The following is a 27,657-nucleotide window of genomic DNA, read 5'->3' on the forward strand; positions in this document are numbered from 1 at the left end:
TTAAATATTCTTTTATATATTGCTAATTTTGTAATAATATCATCCTCTCTGTCATTATATATCTACCATTATTGGTCCCCCTGGATTATAACTAGCTCACTTGTATATATTACATCAAACCCTCAACCGTATATACAATATCACTGATTGAATATGAGTGAACTATGGGGAGACCGCCAGGACCGTATTAAATTCGTTCAGTCATTCTTTTATAAACCCAAACCTTCCATAGAAGACTGTGATACATATGAAGACAACATCGAGGAAGCCCTGTTAGATATTAAAAAGCTTGAAAGGCTTCTAATCGCAGAAATGAGAGACTTGTGGGAAATGGCTTCTCTAGAAAAATACTTGGAACATGATAAAATACCAAAAGGACTCCAAATCTATAAAACATTAACAAGTGATCTAGGTGGTCCGAAAATTATTGAAGAATGGGATTCACTATTTCATGAATTTTCCAAAAAAACTGTACTGTTTATTATAGAAAAAAGAAGAGCTGGTCTAATTAAAATAAATCAAGAAATAAAGGAATTATTTAAAAATCTTAAGCCATATAAGAATCACAAAGAAATAATTAGAATCTCTAGATCTATCAAAACACGCATAAGAACGAAAGAGAATTAAATTATTAATACCAAAACAAGGAAATTTGAAAGGGATTCAGTGATACCAACAAAAATCATAGATAGGATTGAAACAGATATAGAACATGATGCTAGTATTCACTATAATACGATAGATAAAACTATGTGTGAAGATGAGGATACATATTACAGTGACTATTCTGTCTATGATGATAATTCTAATGACAATTCCACCAATATGGAGATAAAAAAACATAATAAACAACCTGGAACAATACTTAATATAGACAATACATCTGAACAACAGCCCTTAATACCGAAGGTAACGATACAGGCTACTAAAACTAATGGATCTATTCAAACGAGCAATCGATATGACATATTGGAGTCACTGAATGATGATTGCAATCAAAATGACTCCATAACTACAGTAGAGAGTATAGATACCCATGGTCAACTGCTCCATGAAAGAACAACAAATAATGGAATAGATCACCAAATGCCACAAAATACCTTTTCAGAAAGTTATAGCTCAATAGTGAAAAGAAATACCAATAAACGAACTAAAGATAAACCCCTAAAAATGGATGATATAATAAAAACAAAAAGAAAGACAGTAAAAAGGGATTTTTTTCAGGCAAGACCTTCACAAAGAAAAAAACTAAAAGAGGTAAAGGACTAACTAGAAAGCTTTTAACCAAACGCAAGAAAGGGCAAGGTATATATAATCTCAGTTGTTATACCCTGAAGGATAATGAGTTGGCACTATTAGAGAAGGGTCTTAAATTTGCCCCTACCTCTAGATTCTGCCCCTTTCATGCATTTGTAGGTATTAAGAAATTTTTAAGGAATTTGGCTTTGAAAAAATATTTTATGAAAATTGCCCCATGTCCTAATATTAATAAATCTATGCCAAAAGCCGACATGATACCATCCATAAAATCTGGAAATTATTGCCAACCAAACATTGAGATGGGACAACAACTTCCTGATGATTCAGGCACTTTAACCAAGTCCTCACTACACACAACGTTGAGACCCAAATCGCACTCTAACCCCCTGGGAGAACACTCTGATGCATTTACTGCATTCCAAGCTTTGGTATTGAGAGACTTACGCAAAATCAATCCAAACAGCAAACGCACGGGCTCCCAAAATCTATCTCTTTGGGAAAAACAGGCGATTCGCACATTACAAACTAATAACAAAATTGTAATAAGGCCCGCAGACAAAGGGGGGGGGGGGGATAGTTATCCTGGATGAGGACTCCTATACCAGTGAGTCAATACGACTCCTTAGTGATAAAAAAAACTTATAAAAAACTGAACTTTGATCCGACAAATACATACAAACAACAACTTGGATCCCTCACCAAAAAAGGAAAAATGAAAGGTATACTAACTGTCGAAGAAGCTGCATACATTAATAATCAATGCCCTAAGATTTCCATCTTTTATTACCTGCCGAAAATCCACAAAAGTTTAACAAACCCACCTGGCCGACCGATCATCTCAGGGATTGATAGTCTGACAGCCAATCTATCCAAGTACGTGGACACTCTATTGCAAAGTCATGTTCAGAAACTTCTGGCGTATCTTAAAGATACCAAACATATTTTACAACTTCTGGAAGATGTAAAATGGGAGGATGACTATATCCTGGGGACCCTGGATGTCACCTCCCTATATACTGTGATCGAAAACACAAAAGGCAGGACAGCGACGGAGTACTTTCTAGAAAAAGATGGGAACATGCCCAAAGAACAAATAGAATTTATTGGAGACTGTGTCATGTTCATTCTTACGCATAATTATTTTAAATTTAACCAGGATTTTTACTTGCAGACATGGGGTACCGCGATGGGGACCAGATTCGCACCGAGTTTCGCAAATTTATATATGGGCCATTGGGAGGATACCACTATCTTCCCACAGGGCAGACTCGGTGCGAATCTGGTCCTATGGAGACATTTTATTGATGATATTGTTTTTATTTGGAAGGGTGGAGAATCCGAATTGAACCACTTTTTAAATGATTTAAATATAGAACTTAGAGTTCACATTCAAATATAGCAAACAGCAGGTAAACTTTTTGGACCTTACAATATTCATTGAGAAAGGGCATATTCATACTAAGACATATTGTAAGCCCACGGATTGTAACAGTTATATCCCTCTTGGAAGCTGCCATTTATCAACGTGGCTTACTAACATCCCTCGTAGCCAATACACTAGGATACGCAGGAATTGCACAGATATTGGCCACTTTGAGGAAGAGATCAGAGATCTTAATGTTAAATTTATTGAGAAAGGGTACAAAATGGAGGACTTAGAGCCAACTATTAAACAAATTAGAGAGGGAAATCGTAACCTACTATTGAAGGACAAAATGCAGGACTGTGCAAAAACTATTGAAACAGACTACACAGATGCCCCCATAAAAATTCCGATAATTACCACATATAGTGAAGGGGCAGCTATCCTTAAAAGAATTGTCAGAAAACACTGGGAAATGTTGCGACAAGATAAATTGATAGGTGATAGGATCCCTAAAAATCCCACCTTTATATTTAGGAAGGCTCTAAATCTGAATACTATGGTAGCGCCCACTGTGCAACCATCCCAGAAAAATAAATTGAGTCATCTAGCTCATAAGGGCTTCTTCCCATGCAAATTGTGCAATAATTGCAGGAAAATTTGATATGGCACAATAAAATTCCCCATTACAGAAATAGGGGACAATTTTCATAAATATAAAATCAATCACTACATCTCATGCAATACCCGTGGAGTGATATACTTTATCAAATGTCCCTGTCTTAAAACATATGTGGGCCGAACTAAACGGGAACTAAAAACTAGGATAGGGGAACATCTTAACATCAAGAAAAAATATGACGGTCATCCCCTGTCCCGTCATTACGCTAAATATCATGCAGGGAACTTCACAGGTTCGTTTTTTGGGGGTATTGAGAAGGTTAAAATAAATACGAGAGGTGGAGACATTATTAAACAGATGTCGAGATGTGAAAGTAAATGGATATTCAGATTGAATACTTTGGTACCAAACGGCCTAAATCGGGAGATGGAATTATTCGCATTCTGAATAACCATCATTGGAAAACCTATGGAACCTTGACTATTATCTGCGGAAAATTAGTGTATGTTACCATCTATCTATGCAGGACCTTATGCAGGAAATCTGAGGTGGTAAATTATAACAGTTGCCATGGGGACCGGGCACCTATTTAAATCCAGAGTACAAACATGCCAGTTATCCCTGACGAAGAAGCCCGTAGGCTTTGAAACGCATAGGATCGCTTTTTGGTCTCTGGATCGCTTCATAGGTCTGTCGTGACGTCACGCTACACGCTCCGGAACTCCGTACCAACACAAGCTCCCTCGCGCGCACGCCAGCCACCGGCCGGGGCGGCATACGCGCTCTGAGGTTGAGCAAGAAGTACAGCAAACTACCTCAAACATACCTCTGGATCGGATACTTGTTATACACTCTCTACTGGACTGAATTATCAACCTATTGGAACAAGGTAACCGCTAACTAACAACAAAACTAACAAATCATCTATCCCCCTCTCTCTTTTTTCCAGCGCTGGTACCATACATTAATTTATTTATTCCCATTCTAGATAATCGCCTGTTGTGTCGGTCCATGTAAAGTAGCCTTAATTATGTATACAGAAATAGCTGTCAGTCACTGATAAAGACAGCCCCTGTGTACAACTAAGCTCAGAAAGAGCAGAGATATAAATGTATAAATTATACGTTTTGATGATCTTTTCCTAAAAACTATATATCAATCTACTCAGCTCCTCCTGTTTTATAACAAGCTGCCTGTTGATTCCACTACTTTTAGTAGTGACAGAATCTCTTTAAGGTCTATATTGTATATTCTACACCTGCAGCATTTTTGATTGCGGCATCTTTGCAGCATATTTTTTTCGCTGTTTAAGCAAGACGCAGCATGGAGGTATGGCATCTTTTTTTCTGGGGAATATATATATATATAATATATATATATATAATGTGTGTGTGTGTGTGTGTGTATATACCTATATATAACTATTTTCTGAGAGATGCACGTTCCCCACTTTGCATGAACATCATATCATTGGGCAGGAAATAATTGCTGGAAAAAATAATGCAACTCAATGGGGCCTATTGGGCGCACTGGTGTCTGTCATAACATAGATCAAGCTCTACATCGTTTTTGGTTTCTGTTCCTATAACGGTATAGAAAACCAGAAGTTATTATAGTAGGCATGCTCCCAGCTTTACAGAATTAGGATAAATACATGTGTACAAATATCAAAAGCTTACAAGACTGATTTACCATCATTATCATTTTACAAGGTATACTTTGTATACAGATGTATTGACACATGAAGTCAAGTATGCTTCTTTGACATACCAGACATTTTCTTAGGCTCTTAGTCTATTATAAAAGGGTGAAATTCACAGTTTAAGGGTGCATTCACATGACTAATTCTGGGTCTACATCCTTTCCCCAATTTTGCTGGCCGGGTGTGGACTCGTTAATTTCAATGTTCCGTTCCATGGACCTGCAAAAAATATAGAGCATGTCCTAATCTTGTCCGCAATCAAGGACAAGGATAGTCATTTTCTATTTACTGCAAAATGTGCAATGCAGAGGCCGGTATCCATGTTTTACAGATCCGCAATTTGCGGACCGCAAATCACTTACCGTCATGTGAATGCACCTTAACTTAGAACTAAATCTGAATGTAACACATGAGAATTCTGCCTTTAAAAATCAGGCCATTTTTGCAAGCTGTAGTAGTAGCTTAATAGCTATGCTACATCAAAGCCTGATTCTTCTCAGAGTACTAAAATGTCTGCTATATGGCTTCATCTACCAGTTGTCATACAGTTTTAATGATGTTGTACATAATGGTGTTTCTTCTAGGCAGTTAATCAAACTGATAACCCGATTTACTGTACCTCTCATAAAAAAAACTTCAGACATTTGTGACCTTGAACATATTTCCTGCAGTTTACATTGTGGTTCTTTAATCAATACCCAATACGTTGGTAAAACTCTCCGCTAAGGTCAAAACAAAGGTGAGGATTGTCTACACCATCTACACAACTGCAGTGTAAAATGACTTTTATTTTGAAATATCATTAAAGCAATTCTACACGGGGAAATTTTTTTATTTGTGAAGAGAACTTAATGTGTTAAGCATGAGTATGGTGTTTATTGTGATTCTGCAGACCAATTCTTTCTTTTATCTGAATAGTAGCCAGGTTACCATAGCCATTTAAATTAGCTATGAAGCTATTTTTCTGTCGCCGAATCATCCTGGCTTCCTAACAAAGCACAGCCCTACTGTTCTCCTCCTTGATCCTCTTCTTGTTGGAATTTACACTGAACTGAATAAAAACTGGGTAAGACTAGTTCAATTTAAAGAGAATAGTAACCTTTACAGAAGGTAAATTCTTCACAATGTAAGCTTTCCATAGTGCGGAACATCTTGTATTTTTTACTCAAATGTAAATAAAAGCTGAGAATGTTTTCTTTTGTCCACAATAATGCCTCTTTTACATCGTCTTATTATCTTTTGTCAGTTCCCGCCCAAAAATTACTTGCTGGTTGAATAAAAGTAACTAAGTCAAAATTTGCCATGGGTATGAATAATTATGGGCAGCGCTGTATATTAGTGTGTCAAATCCTGCACTCATGTACTATTTCACACACTGTGTGTATCCTTACTAACCTACAGGCAGAAGAAGAGGAGGTGATGGCATGTTATAAAACATAGCGGCAAAATCTGACCACATATAAGCTTGTTTGTAGTCTGTGACCATGGGGACATATGGGTATGTATAGGAGCTGTATACACAAAACATTATGGAGGAAATTTATCAAAACTGGTGCAAAGGGAAACTGACTTATCTGCCCATAGTGACCAATCAGATTTAACCTTTCATTTTCAGAGCTCCTTTGGAAAATGAAAGGATGAATAAGATGGATTGCTAGGGCCAACTAAGTCAGTTTTCCATTGCACCAGTTTTGAAAAACGTCCCTCATGTTTTTTATTCAATCAACACTACATGCAAATTTGCGTTTTTGTTGCATGCAATGGGACAAAATTGTTTGCAAAAGTGTACAAAAACAAAAAGAGATCTCTTAGTCTCCTAAAAGTCTTACTACTTCAGGTTTGAAAATAGTTAATGCGTCAGCCGCCAAACTCTAAGCCTTCTTTAACAACTTCAAGATAAACAATCCAGACAATATCTAATTCAGACCCCAACTGTCATCAGTGACCTCTCCTTGACTACTTCAGCACAAAGTTTCTCTGGAGCCGCCTTTCCGCATCCTGAGTGCTTCAGACATGTCTAGTCTGATGTTTGGAGATTAATTACACCTGCCCAGCTTCTTCAGAAATGTGAAGAGCCTAATCTATTGATTTTTTTTTTTTTTTTTGTACTCTGTGCAGAAATGGGAAGGAGCCAGAACATTAAAAAAGAGGAGGAAGGTGATCGCCTTCCTAAGCTGTGAGGATAAGAATGCACTTAACCAATTTAACAACATAAACTGAATAGAAATATGGACTGGCCTTAACAGGGAAACAAATATCTGAAAAATGCAACCATGCGTGTACATTTACATACTGTATATATGCATATAATTACCTGGTGTCCATATGCAGACAATAGATTTGTGCAGCAGACATTTGTTGCATATACATTAATAAAGTTATTTCTACAGTGTGTGACTTCAATGAATCCTGTTCACAAGTATGCACCCATAATTCTGCTACTTGTTCAAAAAATTACATGTTTACTATACACTGTTTACATAAAAAAATGTGGAGAGCCCACTAAATTCACAGTGAATATGCTTGGAGCATATACAGGGAGTGCAGAATTATTAGGCAAATGAGTATTTTGACCACATCATCCTCTTTATGCATGTTGTCTTACTCTAAGCTGTATAGGCTCGAAAGCCTACTACCAATTAAGCATATTAGGTGATGTGCATCTCTGTAATGAGAAGGGGTGTGGTCTAATGACATCAACACCCTATATCAGGTGTGCATAATTATTAGGCAACTTCCTTTCCTTTGGCAAAATGGGTCAAAAGAAGGACTTGACAGGCTCAGAAAAGTCAAAAATAGTGAGATATCTTGCAGAGGGATGCAGCACTCTTAAAATTGCAAAGCTTCTGAAGCGTGATCATCGAACAATCAAGCATTTCATTCAAAATAGTCAACAGGGTCGCAAGAAGCGTGTGAAAAAACCAAGGTGCAAAATAACTGCCCATGAAATGAGAAAAGTCAAGCGTGCAGCTGCCAAGATGCCACTTGCCACCAGTTTGGCCATATTTCAGAGCTGCAACATCACTGGAGTGCCCAAAAGCACAAGGTGTGCAATACTCAGAGACATGGCCAAGGTAAGAAAGGCTGAAAGACGACCACCACTGAACAAGACACACAAGCTGAAACGTCAAGACTGGGCCAAGAAATATCTCAAGACTGATTTTTCTAAGGTTTTATGGACTGATGAAATGAGAGTGAGTCTTGATGGGCCAGATGGATGGGCCCGTGGCTGGATTGATAAAGGGCAGAGAGCTCCAGTCCGACTCAGACGCCAGCAAGGTGGAGGTGGAGTACTGGTTTGGGCTGGTATCATCAAAGATGAGCTTGTGGGGCCTTTTCGGGTTGAGGATGGAGTCAAGCTCAACTCCCAGTCCTACTGCCAGTTTCTGGAAGACACCTTCTTCAAGCAGTGGTACAGGAAGAAGTCTGCATCCTTCAAGAAAAACATGATTTTCATGCAGGACAATGCTCCATCACACGCGTCCAAGTACTCCACAGCGTGGCTGGCAAGAAAGTGTATAAAAGAAGAAAATCTAATGACATGGCCTCCTTGTTCACCTGATCTGAACCCCATTGAGAACCTGTGGTCCATCATCAAATGTGAGATTTACAAGGAGGGAAAACAGTACACCTCTCTGAACAGTGTCTGGGAGGCTGTGGTTGCTGCTGCACGCAATGCTGATGGTGAACAGATCAAAACACTGACAGAATCCATGGATGGCAGGCTTTTGAGTGTCCTTGCAAAGAAAGGTGGCTATATTGGTCACTGATTTTGTTTTTGTTTTTGAATGTCAGAAATGTATATTTGTGAATGTTGAGATGTTATATTGGTTTCACTGGTAAAAATAAATAATTGAAATGGGTATATATTTGTTTTTTGTTAAGTTGCCTAATAATTATGCACGGTAATAGTCACCTGCACACACAGATATCCCCCTAAAATAGCTAAAACTAAAAACAAACTAAAAACTACTTGCAAAAATATTCAGCTTTGATATTAGTGAGTTTTTTGGGTTCATTGAGAACATGGTTGTTGTTCAATAATAAAATTAATCCTCAAAAATACAACTTGCCTAATAATTCTGCACTCCCTGTACAGTCAAAAAATAGAGAATAGCAATCAATCAGCTTTCACCTTTGATTTTTCAAAGGAGCTATGGCCTTTACAACAATTTTGATAAATTTACCCCAGTGAGTTTAATTCAGTGATTTGGTTGATACCCTTCCGTTAAAGAAAGAAAAACCCACAATGGCCACTGAAATAACTTGAAAAAATCCTGAAAATCAGCTAATCTGAAAATTTGACATTGCTTTTGAACTGTAGTTCAACAGAAGAATAAAAAAAAAACTGATGAAACTGGCCTGGACAAAAATGATGGTACTTCTAAAAAAGATTGAAAATAACTTGATCATAGGGACATGGTAAACTAAGGTGTGTCCTGTAATTAGCATCACAGGTGTCTTTAGTCAGGCTACATATTTGAAAGGTGAAATGTAGGGACTGTGCCATTAGGTATTATGGTGTGTACCACGCTGATCAAGTGTAAGGTCTACAGGACTGTAGCCAATACTGTAGGCTCAGGTATGTTTTGGGGCTGCTTTGCTGCATCTGGTATAGGGTATCTTGAATATGTGCAGGGTACAATGAAATCTCAACACTATCAATGCATTCTGGAGTGAAATGTGCTGGCCAGTGTCAGAAAGCTTGGTCTCAGTCACAGGTCATGGGTCCTCCAACAGGACAATGACCCAAAACACACAGCTAAAAACATCCAAGAATGGCTAGGAGAAAAGGATTGGACTATTCCGAAGTGGTCTTCTATGAGCCCTTATCTAAATCATATTGAACATCTGTGGAAGGAGCTGAAACATGCATTCTGGAGAAGGCACCCTTCAAACTTGAGAACGCTGGAGCAGTTTGCTCAAGAGGAGTGGGCCAAAATACCTGTGGAAGGTTGCAGAAATCACTTGATGCAGTGATTGCCTCAAAAGGTTGTGCAAAAAAATATTAAGTTAAGGGCAGAATCACTTTTGTCCAGGCCAGTTTCATTACTTTGTTTTATAAATGATTCTGTTGAACCACAATTCAAAAGCAATGTCTGATCTTCATTAGTTGATTTTCAGTACATTTTTATTTACTATTACTTTTGTCACTTTCCAATTATTTAAGTGACCATTGTGGGTTTTTCTTTCTATAACAGAAGGGTACCAACAATTTTGTCCACGTGTGCATGTTTTGGCCAGACTCGGCCTTTGACTCAGGCAGTTCTGACCTCATGTTGCAAACAGAATGTGTTTGAAGCAACACAAAAACCCCTTTAATAAAGATTTAAGTAACTGAAGAACAATATTTGAAATATAAAAACCCTGATGTCACTAAGCTGAAGAGATAAAATATGTCTTCTGTTTAAATGAACCTATATGCAAAAGTGTAATACTTCACTAAAGGCCAAATGCTCCAAAAAGAAGAGCTGTTCACACACATTTAGAATTTAGCTTCTTTTAAGTCAATGCCCAACAGAGTTGGCTTGCCCAGTGTAAAGTATGCAATGCAATGCTTTTCTACAATCAATGGGGGAGGTTTATCATTCCCTACATGCCAGAATTTTACCTTCAAAAGGTCACAAAAAGTCACTTTTGTGATATTTTTTATTTTTTTTTTGCAGTTTTACAAAGCTCACTCCAGTATTAAAAAAAAGTGGGTGTAGTTAGCTAAAAATGCAAAAAAAAGACCGAAGTGGCATTTCTAGACAAAAGGGTTTAAACATGAGCAAATTGTTAATGTGTACTACTTGATAAATTTGGTGCAAAGTGCACCAACATAGACTAAAGAAAAACTGATTTAGAATTTTACTCTCATGATAAATTCTCTCCAGTATTTCTAAACGTGGAAGGTTTTCTATCTTTTCTGTTCTACATAGTGGGATGTATCATGACTTGTTCACACATTCATTCCATTGTCAATTCTATCCTCTTGGGCTCTTTCATCTACTCACCTGAATCTAGTCTTGGCAAGATAGCTATAAGGTATTGCAGCAATACATAGAGTCCAGTAAAGCCCTATGCACATTGTATGGATGCATAAACTTCTATGGCACCCATATACCTCTATGGGTTCCTCTTCTATGGGTACTTTTGAATGCATACAAATGTACAGCATGAACCTAACCAAAAATACTCCACTGGATGCCCTGTCATACAGCATTTAATTTAAAGGGGTTAACCAATGATTCATAAAAATAAAAAAAATTAAATCAGACATCATACAGTACATTACAATTTCTTTCAAACAAAGCTAGAACCAGCCTTGTACATGGATCCATAGGTCTACCCATTTATTGCTCCAATTGCTGTGCCAGGTTTATATATCAAGCTGGTAGCTCAAGGGATGTGTCCTTTCTTGGGGGGAATGTCTATTTTGTCTAGCTCTCTCCCTATCACAACTCAAGAGGCAGTAGAAGGATGAATCTCAGTAAGTAGGACAAAGAAATAAAAAAAAAACAGCAGGTGGCGCTATACAGATTTTAGTGAATACCTCAGTGGCTATAGTACATTTTTAATTACGAGCAAATTACAAAAACATTCAGATCCAAGTGCTGGTTTGAAACCTGTGGAATATTTTCGATGGGACAACCCCGTTAAGTATTTATACCCAGTCTAAAGCATATCTCCAAGTAGATTTCATCTTGGTCTCTTATTTGACTAAACCATATGTCAAAAACAAACAGGGTTTTCATAGCTGTTGAAAAATGTAGTATATCCAAAAAATAGGCAGCACTCCAAATGTGGTAAAAGGTAATGACCCGTTTATTCCCAGGCAACGTTTCAGCCCACTCGATGGGGCCTTGGTTGCCTGGGAATAAACGGGTCATCACCTTTTACCACATTTGGAGTGCTGCCTATTCTTTGGATATACTACATCGGAGGAAAGGTTTCCCACCTTTTCAGAGGACTTGCACCCTAACTACTCTTTTTTTCACTGTGCTGCTGTTGCTTTTTTGTTTTGTTTTTGTTGAAAAATGTAGATACTTTTTGATTGATGGGTTTTCTAAAATAACTCAATCTGCATATACATCTGGGAAAATGTGGTCTTGTCGCGGTCTGTCAGCACCATATGTTGGAAGAGATTACCTCCCTTTGCCAGTATGTCTTCCTGCAAACTGGCGGATAGATAACATACAGCAGATACTGTTTTTCCTTTAAAACTGTAAAAGTGTCAAAAGATAGCTACAGATAGGTAAGTACCCTGCTGTCTGCAGACTAATATCACTGGAGCTAACATTGCAAGCTACCAACAAGTTAAATCTGTTTTACATTGTGCAAGAATCGATGTAGCTGCAGAAATTGTCAGGCTCCAGTCTTGTCCTGTTTGATTTACTTATTAATAGAAACTTTATAAATGACTTTCCATTAATATTTTATTAAGCGAATATGACATCCCAAAGTACATAGGAAAAAGGGAGAACAATGACAACAAAGTAGACAAGTACAAGCAGCTTCATCTCATTTCTTCTAATGCATTTCAGTATGCAAAAGCAAATTGACAGAGTTCAGGGTTTGATTCTCTACAATTACAAACCTTCAGAGCTGGTTCTGTATTTCTTTTGGTCAATCTCTGTGTGACAAACTTTCTGCGAGATTGCGATTTGCATTTAATGGAGTAGTTCTGGCATTCTGGAAAAAAAATATAAAAATCTTTTTTCAGCTTTTATACAAAATGGAACCAGTAGGAACACACTAGATTAGGAAAGCAGAAAAAACCGCCTGCAGTAATACCGTACATCAGGAAAGCTCAACCTGCGGCCCTCCAGCTGTTGCAAAACTACATCTTCCAGAATGCTCTAATAGCTGTATGCTGTCCAGGCATGCTGGGAGTAGTAATTTTGCAACAGTTGGAGGGCCGCAGGTTGGGCATCTCTGCTGTACATAAAACAAGACTTATTTTGTGTATATAGTGGCAACATATTCCACAACTCACTGCGTGAAATGTATTAATTCAAATTCATAGGCCAATTTCAGATGGCTATATACTGGCTCTATATACTGGTAAATGATTACACTGGTAATTGGAAATTTGATTGCAATGAAACTATGGGGTAATTTAAAGGGGACCTGTCACCGTGAAATGCAGTGTAATCTGCAGGCAGCATGCTATAGAGCAGGAGGAGTTGAGCAGACTGATTTATAGTTTTGTGGGAAAAGGTTCAGTAAAACTTATAATTTATACATTTCAGTCTTCAGTCTCTGCTGTTTCTGATTTCATTGTTCACACTATCAATCACTGGTAACACCTCCCATGTGAACAATGAAGTCAGAAAGAGCAGAGATCTAAATGTATAAATTACAAATTTTAATGAATTTTCCACAAAACTGTATATCAATCTGTTCAGTTCCTCCTGCTCTATAACATGCTGCCTGCAGACTGCACTGCATTTTGTGGAGGCAAGTTCTCTTTAAGTTTGGTACAGCAGAGTCAGGGGTGGAACGCACATTACTCCATCCGTTCACCTGTGAAATCCCTTAAACTCCTAAGGTTCACAATTTTATCTCAGATGCACACACACATCCAGAGCAGAGAGTCCTGGTTAAGTGGGTGAGAGGCCTAGGTCAGGATTTGAGGGGTACTTTATCTCCTTTATCTCCTTATGGAGTGCACCTTAATAGGTGTGAGGAGTCTTCTAGGCCATTGCTCCTCTAGAATTCTGAAAATTAGCTCTTAGCTCTGATGCCACCAAATGTAATTATTCCTTATTTGCATCAAATAAAGAATTAAATGGTTTTTCAGGGCTAACAATATTGATTAGCCTCAGAATAGGTCATCAATATCTGAATGGTGAGGGTCCATCACCCAGCATCCCCACCGAGTGGCTTTTCCCTGCACCCGGAACTACCACTGAAATAGAGCTGGAAGCAGAGCTCCTTTCAAAGTGTAGTGGTCATGCAAGGTTACTGCCCTCATTCAAGTGAATGGGAGCTTAACTGCAATAACCCGACACACACTTTGAACAGTTTAATTCTCAGGGTGGTTCCAATGCTGGCACCTGCATGTGATCGGTGGGGATGCTGGGTGTTGGACTCCCCCAATCTGATAATGATGACCTATTCTGAGGATAGGTCATCAATAAAGTTAGTCTGGAAAACCCCTTTAAGGACCCTATACCCAAATACCACATTCCTGAACGGAATATTATAAAGCATGTTTGCTATTATTTTCCTAATTTTCCTCTCTTAGTTGTCTTTGAAAACATAAAAATATGCATTTAAATAATTAAGGAAATATTATATTCTGTTTAACAAATGTTGAAATGCAGTACACATTTTCAATATCAAGCTCATACATATTTGATCAGTCTCTTAACAATCACACATTTGTTAGCTTTTTCATTCCTTTTTAATTTTTTTAGATGTCCTTAACGTGCCCAGGATTTAAAAATATCGCAATGCAAGTTGCTGGCATCAGCTATCTGTGAAAAAGTACCAACAAGTAAAATAGGATCTAGATATTGCAAGCAATAAAGGCAGATGGTGAGGAAAAAGATTGCTTAGTGGGTATGGGCATGTACTTCCTATATTTTACACTGAAATTATCTATTCTGGTATAAGTAGTAATAGCATAAACACCTCTAACACAGTACAAAAAAAATATGTCATATTACCAACCCACACAAATTATTTATGGACAGCCCTGGAGGCCTCTGTTAGGCCCTGGGTTGTCTATATAAAACCATTAGACCCGGAAACCCTAGTGCTGCCAATAAACCAACAAAGGGAGCGCCTCCAGTTGTCAGCTCTATAATTGCTATTGAAGGGGTTAAACACAGTGATCTAGTGACTCAGGTATTACTGAAGTCAGCAGAAGTACAGGGAGAGTGCGAGAACTTAAACCCCGTGAGAGAAGGAAAAGAGAGACAATTATTCAAGTCCTTGTTGAAGTCTATTAGGAAGTGAATGAATAGTCAGTGCAGTGACAAAGTGATTAAAGGGGTTTTGGCACTTCGCTAAGTGGCATTTATCATGTAGAGAAGGTTAATACAAGGCACTTACTAATGTATTGTTATTATCCATATTGCTTCCTTTGCTGGCTTCATTAATTTTTCCATCACATTATACACTGCTCGTTTCCATGGTTACGACCACCGTGCAAACCATCAGTTGTGGTTATGCTTGCACACTATAGAAAAAAATGTTGGCCTCTCTGGTTACCGGGACTGTGGGAGCGCACATAGGCCAGTGGCGGATCCAGAGCCTGGTCTCGGGAGGGGCACAGTCTGTCAGACTGTCACTAGCACCGCCACAGTTGTCCGCAACCCGTGAGGTCCTGTCCTGGCTCCCGCGCACCGCTCCTCTGTTCCGGGCTGGGAACTTGATGGGTGGCCCTAATTCTGGCTAGCTGGCAGTAAGATGCACGGGGTGGGTGGGGGGGATGTAAGGGACAGGGTGGGACACCAATGGCGCCGCTGCGCCGGTGTATGTGAAGGGGCCATAAAAAACGTATTAAATAGAACCTTTCATGGGTCCAAACATTGTAAGATAACTATCTGTATATGTAGCACGGCGCCCAGGGATCTAACTGCACTTACTATTATCCCTGGATGCCGCTTCGCCCGCTGTGGCGCCGTTGCCTTCTCCCGCGCTGTATGATAATTGCTACTATTATTGGAACACCAGGGAGGAGTCTGCCCTGTTTCTCCCTGGGCATTCCTTTTCCCTGGCTGTAGCGCTGTCCGAACGCAGCGCAGAGCTAATAGTCTGGGAGTTTTTTTTCTCCCTGGCTGTCAGCTCTGCGATGCGATTGGACAGCGCTAAAGCCAGGGAAAGAGAACGCCCAGAGAGAAACAGGGCAGACTCCTCCCTGGTGTTCCTCATAGTAGCAATTACCATACAGCGCAGGAGAAGGTAACGGGGCCACAGCGAGCGAATTGAGTGGCGCCCACTCTCTCACTATATTCTCGGGGGAAGGGGGGAGAATTGACCCCCAGATCCGCCAGTGACATAGGCTGGTACTTTTTTATCGTGTGGAAGCACAGCCACACTGATGGATTGAAGACTGGTCGTAACCATGGAAACGAGCAGTGTATAATGTGATGGAAAAATGTATCCAGCCTACGAAGGAAGCAATATGGACAATAAATAATACATTAGAAAGTGCCTTGTCTTAATCTTCTCTACATAATAAATGCTATTTGCTAAAGTGACACAACCCCCCTTAAATGTTGATCTACAGGGAGTTTTCTTTAGGTTAGACTGACCCTTGCCTTGCAAGGGTTTTTCGTCTTGTTCTGGGTCAAGACCGGTAAATTAGGGTCCCTTTTTATGCTGCTTTAGCCAACAGTGGGATCAGAGAGTGTAAAAAAATGTAAATCTCATAATTATAGTATATGTAGTATATAAGCTGCCCCAATACACTTAAAGTACATCTTTCACTTCAACCAACTTACTGCTTAGATGCTGTGATTGTCAGGGTCAGCAGGCTGAGACACCCAATGTTCACTAGCACAAATAGGACAAACACTCCTCATACTTTAGCTTAATGAGGACCTGTAAGCTCTCCTCACATGTCTGTTGTAGTAACTGCTAGCCTTCCGTATGTACTAACCCCTTAAAGGGCTTCTGTCACCCCACTAAAGTGATTTTTTTTTTTGGGCTAGTGAAATTAGTTATATTGCGATATATGACAATATAATTGTGTTACTTTGATCCAGCAGTTTCTGCAAAAAACGAAGTTTTATAATATGTAAATTCGGTCTCTACCAGCAAGTAGGGCGGCTACTTGCTGGTAGCTGCTGCAGAAATCCGCCCCCTCGTCGTGTTGATTGACAGGGCCAGCCGATATCTCCTCCTCCGGCCAGCCCTGTCGGCATTTCAAAAATCGCGCGCCTGTGTTGATTCGGCGCAGGCGCTCTGAGATGAGGAGGCTCGTCTCCTCAGAACTCCCTCAGTGCGCCTGCGCCGATGACATCACCGAAATAGAAGACGTCAACGGCGCAGGCGCACTGAGGGAGTGCTGAGGAGACGAGCCTCCTCATCTCAGAGCGCCTGCGCCGAATCAACACAGGCGCGCGATTTTTGAAATGCCGACAGGGCTGGCCGGAGGAGGAGATCCCGGCTGGCCCTGTCAATCAACACGACGAGGGGGCGGATTTCTGCAGCAGCTACCAGCAAATAGCCTCCCTACTTGCTGGTAGAGACCGAATTTACATATTATAAAACTTCGTTTTTTGCAGAAACTGCTGGATCAAAGTAAGTAACACAATTATATTGTCATATATCGCAATATAACTAATTTCACTAGCCCAAAAAAAAAAAAACACTTTAGTGGGGTGACAGAAGCCCTTTAACCACCTCAGGACCGCCGTACGCAGGATTGCGTCCTGCCGGCGGTCCTGCTCTTCTGGGTGGACGCTTATACGCGTCCTCCCGCGAGAGCCGAGATTTCCTGTGAACGCGCGCACACAGGCGCGCGCGCTCACAGGAACGGAAGGTAAGCGAGTGGATCTCCAGCCTGCCAGCGGCGATCGCTCGCTGGCAGGCTGGAGATCCGAATTTTTTAACCCCTAACAGGTATATTAGACGCTGTTTTCATAACAGCGTCTAATATACCTCCTACCTGGTGCTCTGGTGGTCCCTTTTGTTAGGATCGACCATCAGAGGACACAGGTAGGTTAGTAAAGTCGCACCAAACACTACACTACACTACACCCCCCCCCCGTCACTTATTAACCCCTTATAAACCCCTGATCACCCATGATCACCCCATATAAACTCCCTGATCACCCCCCTGTCATTGATCACCGCCCTGTCATTGATCACCCCCGTCAGGCTCCGTTCAGACGTCCGTATGATTTTTACGGATCCACGGATACATGGATCAGATCCGCAAAAAGCATACGGACGTCTGAATGGAGCCTTACAGGGGGGTGATCAATGACAGGCGGGTGATCACCCATATACACTCCCTGATCACCCCCTGTCATTGATCACCCCCCTGTAAGGCTCCATTCAGACGTCCGCATGTGTTTTGTGGATCCGATCCATGTATTCATGGATCCGTAAAAATCATGCGGACGTCTGAATGGAGCCTTACAGGGGGGTGATCAATGACAGGCGGGTGATCACCCATATACACTCCCTGATCACCCCCTGTCATTGATCACCCCCCTGTAAGGCTCCATTCAGACGTCCGCATGATTTTTACGGATCCATGGATACATGGATCGGATCCGCAAAACACATGCGGACGTCTTAATGGAGCCTTACAGGGGGTGATCAATGACAGGCGGGTGATCACCCATATACACTCCCTGATCACCCCCCTGTCATTGATCACCCCCCTGTAAGGCTCCATTCAGACGTCCGCATGTGTTTTGTGGATCCTATCCATGGATCCGTAAAAATCATGCGGATGTCTGAATGGAGCCTTACAGGGGGGGTGATCAGTGACAGGGGGGTGATCACCCTGATCACCCCCTGTCATTGATAACCCCCTTGTAAGGCTCCATTCAGACGTCCGCATGTGTTTTGTGGATCCGATCCATGTATCCATGGATCCGTAAAAAATCATGCGGATGTCTGAATGGAGCCTTACAGGGGGGGTGATCAGTGACAGGGGGGTGATCACCCTGATCACCCCCTGTCATTGATAACCTCCCTGTAAGGCTCCATTCAGACGTCCGCATGTGTTTTGTGGATCCGATCCATGGATCCGTAAAAATCATGCGGATGTCTGAATGGAGCCTTACAGGGGGGGTGATCAGTGACAGGGGGGTGATCACCCTAATCACCCCCTGTCATTGATAACCCCCCTGTAAGGCTCCATTCAGACGTCCGCATGTGTTTTGCGGATCCGATCCATGGATCCGTAAAAATTATACGGACGTCTGAATGGAGCCTTACAGGGGGGTGATCAATGACAGGGGGGTGATCAGGGAGTCTATATGGGTGATCACCCCCCTGTCATTGATCACCCCCCTGTCATTGATCACCCCCCTGTCATTGATCACCCCCTCCTGGTAAGGCTCCATTCAGACATTTTTTTTGGCACAAGTTAGCGGAAATTTTTTGTTTTTGTTTTTTCTTACAAAGTCTCATATTCTACTAACTTGTGTCAAAAAATAAAATCTCACATGGACGCACCATACCCCTCACGGAATCCAAATGCGTAAACATTTTTAGACATTTATATTCCAGACTTCTTCTCACGCTTTAGGGCCCCTAAAAAGCCAGGGCAGTATAAATACCCCACATGTGACCCCATTTCGGAAAGAAGACACCCCAAGGTATTCCGTGAGGGGCATATTGAGTCCATGAAAGATTGACATTTTTGTCCTAAGTTAGCGGAAAGTGAGACTTTGTGAGAAAAAAACTAAAAAAAATCAATATCCGCTAACTTATGCAAAAAAATAAAAAAATTCTAGGAACTCGCCATGCCCCTCATTGAATACCTTGGGGTGTCTTCTTTCCAAAGTGGGGTCACATGTGGGGTATTTATACTGCCCTGGCTTTTTAGGGGCCCGAAAGTGTGAGAAGAAGTCTGGGATCCAAATGTCTAAAAATGCCCTCCTAAAAGGAATTTGGGCCCCTTTGCGCATCTAGGCTGCAAAAAAGTGTCACACATCTGGTATCGCCGTACTCAGGAGAAGTTGGGGAATGTGTTTTGGGGTGTCATTTTACATATACCCATGCTGGGTGAGAAAAATATCTTGTTCAAATGCCAACTTTGTATAAAAAAATGGGAAAAGTTGTCTTTTGCCAAGATATTTCTCTCACCCAGCATGGGTATATGTAAAATGACCCCCCAAAACACATTGCCCAACTTCTCCTGAGTACGGCGATACCACATGTGTGACACTTTTTTGCAGCCAAGGTGGGCAAAGGGGCACATATTCCAAAGTGCACCTTTCGGATTTCGCAGGCCATTTTTTTACACATTTTGATTGCAAGGTACTTCTTACACATTTGGGCCCCTAAATTGCCAGGGCAGTATAACTACGCCACAAGTGACCCCATTTTGGAAAGAAGACACCCCACGGTATTCCGTGAGGGGCACGGCTAGTTCCTAGAATTTTTTATTTTTTGTCACAAGTTAGCGGAAAATTATGATTTTTCTTTTTTTTTCTTTTTTCCTTACAAAGTCTCATATTCCACTAACTTGCGACAAAAAATAAAAAATTCTAGGAACTCGCCATGCCCCTCACGAAATACCTTGGGGTGTCTTCTTTCCAAAATGGGGTCACTTGTGGCGTAGTTATACTGCCCTGGCAATTTAGGGGCCCAAATGTGTGAGAAGAACTTTGCAATCAAAATGTGTAAAAAATGCCCTGCAAAATCCGAAAGGTGCACTTTGGAATATGTGCCCCTTTGCCCACCTTGGCAGCAAAAAAGTGTCACACATCTGGAATCGCCGTACTCAGGAGAAGTTGGGGAATGTGTTTTGGGGTGTCATTTTACATATACCCATGCTGGATGAGAGAAATATCTTGGCAAAAGACAACTTTTCCCATTTTTTTATACAAAGTTGGCATTTGACCAAGATATTTTTCTCACCCAGCATGGGTATATGTAAAATGACACCCCAAAACACATTCCCCAACTTCTCCTGAGTACGGCGATACCAGATGTGTCACACTTTTTTGCTGCCAAGGTGGGCAAAGGGGCACATATTCCAAAGTGCACCTTTCAGATTTTGCAGGCCATTTTTTACACATTTTGATTGCAAGGTACTTCTCACACATTTGGGCCCCTAAATTGCCAGGGCAGTATAACTACCCCACAAGTGACCCCATTTTGGAAAGAAGACACCCCAAGGTATTCTGTGAGGGGCATGGTGAGTTCCTAGAATTTTTTATTTTTTGTCGCAAGTTAGTGGAATATGAGACTTTGTAAGAAAAAAATAAAAATAAAAAAATCCTCATCATTTTCCGCTAACTTGTGACAAAAAATAAAAAGTTCTATGAACTCACTATGCCCATCAGCGAATACCTTAGGGTGTCTACTTTCCGAAATGGGGTCATTTGTGGGGGTTTTCTACTGTTTGGGCATTGTAGAACCTCAGGAATCATGACAGGTGCTCAGAAAGTCAGAGCTGTTTCAAAAAGCGGAAATTCACATTTTTGTACCATAGTTTGTAAATGCTATAACTTTTACCCAAACCATTTTTTTTTTTTGCCCAAACATTTTTTTTTTAATCAAAGACATGTAGAACTATAAATTTGGCGAAAAATTTATATATGGATGTCGTTTTTTTTGCAAAATTTTACAGCTGAAAGTGAAAAATTTAATTTTTTTGCAAAAAAATCGTTACATTTTGATTAATAACAAAAAAAGTAAAAATGTCAGCAGCAATAAAATACCACCAAATGAAAGCTCCATTAGTGAGAAGAAAAGGAGGTAAAATTCATTTGGGTGGTAAGTTGCATGACCGAGCGATAAACGGTGAAAGGAGTGTAGTGCCGAAGTGTAAAAAGTGCTCTGGTCATGAAGGGGGTTTCACCTAGCGGGGCTGAAGTGGTTAAAGTGATCCTGTAACCTCTCCTGACATGTCTGTTGTCGCATCTCTTGCATTCTCTCTCTGGAGCATCAGTTTTTATGACTCTAAGATAGGTCATTTCTTTATTATTCCAGCTAGAAGTTATGAATAAATGGCTATTAGTTTGCAATGAAGGTCCAGCTGGGTGTTACAAGTTGGGGGGTGTCCCTCCACAGTGTGACACTGGGAGCATTAATTGTATACTGTCAGACTGTGCAGGGACCTGGACCTTCACTGCTAGTAATTCATTCATAACTTTTAGCAGGAAAAATAAAGGAATGGCACATCATAGAGCAGGGCTGGCCAACCTGCGGCTCTCCAGCTGCTGCAAAACTACAACTCCCAGCATGCCCAGACAGTCTACAGCTATCAGCCTACAGCAGGGCATGGTGGGAATTGTAGTTTTGCAACAGCTGGAGAGCCACAGGTTGGCCAGCCCTGTCATAGAGTCATGAAAATGCTATTACATGAAGAATGCAATTAGCTGCTAATACAGACATGTCAGAAAAGGTAACAGGTTCACTTTAAGGGGTTCCGAAAGAGTGGACTACACAGACAGCATCTTGTCGTTGATGTCAGAACTTGTACAAATGAGAGAAAAGTGGATGCACGCAAGGAGGCCCATTTCTAATTTAATGGCTCTCTGATAAATAATGGGAAGAAAATGAAAATCAGATATCATATAGTACATGACAATGGGGGAGATTAATCAAATTGGTATAAAGTAGAACTGGCTTAGTTGTCCATAGCAACCAATCAGAGCTGTGAAAAATGAAAGGTGAAATCTGATTGGTTGCTATGGGCAACTAAGTCAGTTCTACTTTACATCAATTTGATAAATCTCCCCCAATATATTTCTAACAGAGCTAGAACCAGCCCTGTACGTCACATGGATCCAGAACTCCCCCTTTCGTTACTTCAACTGCTCTGCTAGATTTTCTTTGGCTAGAAGCCAGGGGTGTGCTTTTTCTCAGGGGGTGTGACTTTTCTCAGGGGATGTGTCCTTTCTGCTGCAGCTCTCTCTTTATCACAGCTTAGTATGTGTGTCCTTTCTGCTGCAGCTCTCTCTTTATCACAGCTTAGTATGTGTGTCCTTTCTGCTGCAGCTCTCTCTTTATCACAGCTTAGTATGTGTGTCCTTTCTGCTGCAGCTCTCTCTTTATCACAGCTTAGTATGTGTGTCCTTTCTGCTGCAGCTCTCTCTTTATCACAGCTTAGTATGTGTCCTTTCTGCTGCAGCTCTCTCTTTATCACAGCTTAGTATGTGTGTCCCTTCTGCTGCAGCTCTCTTTATCACAGCTTAGTATGTGTGTCCCTTCTGCTGCAGCTCTCTCTTTATCACAGCTTAGTATGTGTGTCCTTTCTGCTGCAGCTCTCTCTTTATCACAGCTTAGTATGTGTGTCCTTTCTGCTGCAGCTCTCTCTTTATCACAGCTTAGTATGTGTGTCCTTTCTGCTGCAGCTCTCTTTATCACAGCTTTGTATGTGTGTCCTTTCTGCTGCAGCTCTCTCGTTTATCACAGCTTTGTATGTGTGTCCTTTCTGCTGCAGCTCTCTCTTTATCACAGCTTAGTATGTGTGTCCCTTCTGCTGCAGCTCTCTCTTTATCACAGCTTAGTATGTGTGTCCCTTCTGCTGCAGCTCTCTCTTTATCACAGCTTAGTATGTGTGTCCCTTCTGCTGCAGCTCTCTCTTTATCAGAGCTTAGTATGTGTCCTTTCTGCTGCAGCTCTCTCTTTATCACTGCTTAGTATGTGTGTCCTTTCTGCTGCAGCGCTCTCCCTGTAACTGTTACAACAGTAAATACAGCTAGCAACAGTTAAAGGGAACCTGTCACCGGGATTTTGGGTATAGAGCTGAGGACATGGGTTGCTAGATGGCCGCTAGCACATCCGCAATACCCAGTTCCCATAGCCCTGTGTGCTTTTATTGTGTAAAAAAAAAACGATTTGATACATATGCAAATTAACCTGAGATGAGTCCTGTATGTGAGATGAGTCAGGGACAGGACTCATCTCAGGTTAATTTGCATATGTATCAAATAGTTTTTTTTACACAATGAAAGCACACAGAGCTATGGGGACTGGATATTGCGGATGTGCTAGTGGCGATCTAGCAACCCATGTCCTCAGCTCTATACACAAAATCCCGGTGACAGGTTCCCTTTAAAGGGTGAGCATGTCCGCCTCAGCGAAATAATGAAAACAGCAGGTGGCACTATACAGATACATTGTATTGAATAACTCGGCCACCATACTACATTTTTAATTACATGCAATTCAAATTCAGATTTCTATTCAGATCCAGGCACTGATTTGAAAAATTGAGAATATTTTTTGGGGTGGGACAACCCTTTCAAGAAAATGCTATGTTCCTTCCTGGTCATATCTTACAACTACTGGTGAACTTCTACGGTGGTGAGAGATTTTCTGGAGAACCATGAATGAGGTGGACTTTTGCTAGCGCCCTGCTGTCACCAAGTCAACAGTTGGAAACCATGAAGCTCATATAAAATTCTAGCACATGGGCCCTCAGTTGTTGGCCTCTGTCCCTGGGTATGGTCTCATGACATCACAAGTTTCAGTTAGGTGAGCTGCTGTGACATCACAAGTGAGTCCTAAAAGTCAGGTAAGCTGCCGCGACATCACAACTGTGCTCACATGAGGGAACTGCTGTGACATCACAACTGTTTCAGTGTGGTAATCCACTGTGATATTAATAAGTTGTTTTAGCCTTTCATGTAATGCTAAGTTCAGATCAGCAGACGAATCACAGAAATGCTGGCTCCGGCTTACACACCCGATGGATTTCATTCACTGTTATGGGGTCGATCAGACTTCTGTCATGAGTACTGGCATACCGCGGAATCTGCAACATAGGCTGAAGCCAGAGGATTACTACATGATCTCTGACTACTACCACTCTAGTCCTTTGTCTTCATCTTTACTCTTGTCTTATATTTTATTGAAGAGACCTACACTTCTACACTTAGCATAAGTAGTGTAATGACCGGTGTCACGCACAGGGAGGAAAACAGGGAAAGCCCTGCCTAAGGGAGAGGGAAAGGTGGTGACCCCTAACTCACCTTGTGGCTGGCACCTGACTGCCCTGACGTCCCTAGACGGGTTCCTCACCCGTGCGACGATCACGTGCCTAAACCCTGGCTTTCCCTGAAATGAGCCCTAGATAGTGAACGGGCCGGTGGGATCGCTAGTCCTCACCACTGCACAGAGGGAAACACCAGGGAGAGGACAGACAAACACAAACACCCAGGTGGACGACAACAACTGTCCACAAAGGTCCAACAGGGATCCGGAGGGTAGCGTTCTGAATCAACAGTCAGAGAACGCAGCAACACAGCTCCAGTGGGTCAGGATAGATGTCCAGGCAGGAAGCTCTATCTCTGGCAACCAGAGAAGTGTGAGAGAGGAATATAAGGAGGTTTGGGAGTGCTGGACAAGGAACAGCTGAGGAGAAGGAGCTACGGATCCCGGAGTGAGCCAAAAGGGTTTGCAAAGCAAACCCAGAAAGCTACTATAAGGAAAACAGCCCTATCTTAAATAGAGCGTGCAGCCAACCGCTGCGACTTCCTGACCCCGGGTATAACGGAGTCAGGCGTGGTTCTCGATACCCTCGTGACAAGTAGCTACAGACCCATGGTTACCTAAATCTGATTAACTGCTGCTGCCCCTACTCAATCCGCTCAATTCGCCAAACTGATAGATCACTCGATAAAAAAGTAAAAAGGAGGTATTTGGCAGCATGCTTATTTAACTAGAAAATAGAAGTGTATTTTCTAGCACGCCTGCATTAAAATACAAACGTTAGTGTTTTGAAAAATAAAAAAATCATATTATTTACCATAAAAACAAGCATTTGACTAATAATTTATTTACTGAGCTAACATGTGAAAAAAACAACTTTGCTGCAATGTTCAGTGATCTTCAAAGCCACCCTCACTAAACTGTAATGACAGCGAGGGTAAGCAATGCTGCAGGATCCAGGAGAGCCCTCCTGACAATGCTAGTCAATGTGGTGCAGTGTCAGGAGACTAATTATTGGAGAATTCATGAGCCAGAGATTTTAGTAGGCCAGTAATATCAACTTACATAGACATGAACAGGGAAAAATCTATGGCGCCAGCACAAATTTTTAGGTGCATTGACCACCTGTCTCCTGGGACCTATCCAGCCTTGGTGTAGAATGTCATTTGTGGGGAAGGGTGTTGAGGTCTGCCAGTCCTGCTCTTTTCCGTATGCCCTGAGGTTTGGCACTGCGGTCAGATTATGCAGAAATGCACTGAAGAGCTATGGTAAAAATGTTAATGAAACACCCTGTTTGCTTTTTAAAACGAGGTAATACGATGTAACAGCAGGTCAAACCAGTTTACGTTTTAGTATTAGCCTATTATAATCAGATAGAGTGCATGGCTGAAGGGTTAAAGTGGATCCGGCTGGGCAGATGGCTCCACTGACATGTATGATTGCCATTAGCTAACAAAATGGGAGGGGAGTTATGGAGCTATCTGTCTGAATAATTTATTCCAATACAGTGATGTGATCTCCTCCAAAAATCCCTGGGAGGAATGGCCAAATGTTAGCAGATAATCCGCATTTCCAGCTACCTAATTGTTTTAATGCTGAGCTCCAGTGTATGTCAATAGATTGGTCTCCGTCAGTAAATACATTAAATCACAATGACAATAGGACCATATAACTGCATTGTCATGGGCGAGTTTAGTTCTCATTTTGATAAAATTATGAATTATTTGTTGAAATTGTTACACTGCTTGCTATTGGACTGAAAGCAGTAAGTATGACAGTGAATGTGTTTGAAAATCTGCACGCAGAATTGTCCATTTTTATATGATATGACATTAATGACTGCACCAACGAGCTGCAGTACCAGAGAAGCCACTGCGTCTGAACAAACAGTGAAGGGGACTGGTGCACCACTCTTCATTTTGCTGATCAAGCAATGATGGCTTAAATACTGGTACGCCCCTTTTTCATCCGTGTCGCCTTTGCTGATGAATGCAGACCCATTCAACTTGAATGGGTCCGTAATCAGTAAACCACCCAAAAAATAGTAAAAGAATAGCAAAAAATTATAATCTGTAATCCGCAAAAAAATAGAACAAGATGCCTCCGTTCCGCACCGCACCTTCCGGATTGCAGACCCATTCAAGTGACTAGATCCGCATCTGTGATGTGGTGCACAAATGGCTGGTGCCTGTATATTGCAGACCCGCTGTTTGCGGGCCACAATACAGGCACCAGCCAACAACGATCATGAGCCCTTAATGGATTGAATGGAACTGTATAAAAAAGGACACGCAAAAAAAAAAGGGGATATTACCATAAACTACAGATGTAGCAGGTGTAACACACACACTCAACTCAAAAATTTTAACTCATCGCGTTATCTTGAAACAAAATCCATTGAAAAGCAATTGCTTAATGCATTTAGTTGCATTTAGTTTAGATAACATATCTCATAAAGCCTGTGTGTTAACCCTGCTACATCCGTACATCACCATATTATAGTGCTGGTTCACATTGCTTCAATACATACTGTAGGTGTGTGTTTTCTCAAGCAAATATGTTCGGAATAATTTTTGAGTACATGCACTTCTTGTAAGACACACACCTTTCAAAACTCTTATGGCCTAATATTTGGGCAGATTATCGGGAACGAATGTTTCTGCGAACGCTCATTTCAGACAATCTGCCCATGCAAATGTGCCGCCGATCACCTGATAAACGAGCAAAACGCTTGTTCATCAGGTGATCCTGTTGTTCGTGCAGGCGCCTAAATGATAATTTCTGGGCAGCAGATTGTGCTGTCTAAACAGCGATGTGCCACCCAGAAACAATGCAGCTGCATGAGGACGACCGATTGCAATAGCCAGCCCTCATCCTCATACTGTGAAGGTGATCTCTGCATGTAAATGTCTCCTTCACTGAACGAGCAGCCGACTGATAACTGGCCCGAAAATTGTGCGATGTAATAGAGCCCTAACTCTAGAAATTGCAATTCTCTTGATATATATGGTGCAAGACAGAGTGGCCTATGTACAGCGAGCACTGATTCTCATGTGTTATATGTTTATCTTACTAACTTACCCACACCCTTAAAGGGGCTATGTAAGTTTGGGTGGGTTCCTTCTCTCCCTAGCCTCGGCT

The 27,657-nt window shown here is 41.2% G+C and overlaps 1 protein-coding gene across 2 annotated transcripts in view; it reads right to left on the minus strand.

Moving 5' to 3' along the window:
• Positions 1-27,657, minus strand: part of SRRM3 (serine/arginine repetitive matrix 3) — a 471,986-nt gene that overhangs the window by 365,865 nt on the left and 78,464 nt on the right. For both annotated transcript variants that reach the window (XM_044286538.1, XM_044286537.1), the window contains exon 2: positions 12,527-12,621. The gene's annotated coding sequence lies outside the window, so the exon portion shown is untranslated. The remainder of the gene's footprint in view (positions 1-12,526; positions 12,622-27,657) is intronic.

The sequence above is a fragment of the Bufo gargarizans genome, chromosome 3 (assembly GCF_014858855.1).
Source record: "Bufo gargarizans isolate SCDJY-AF-19 chromosome 3, ASM1485885v1, whole genome shotgun sequence".
Lineage (NCBI taxonomy): Eukaryota > Metazoa > Chordata > Amphibia > Anura > Bufonidae > Bufo > Bufo gargarizans.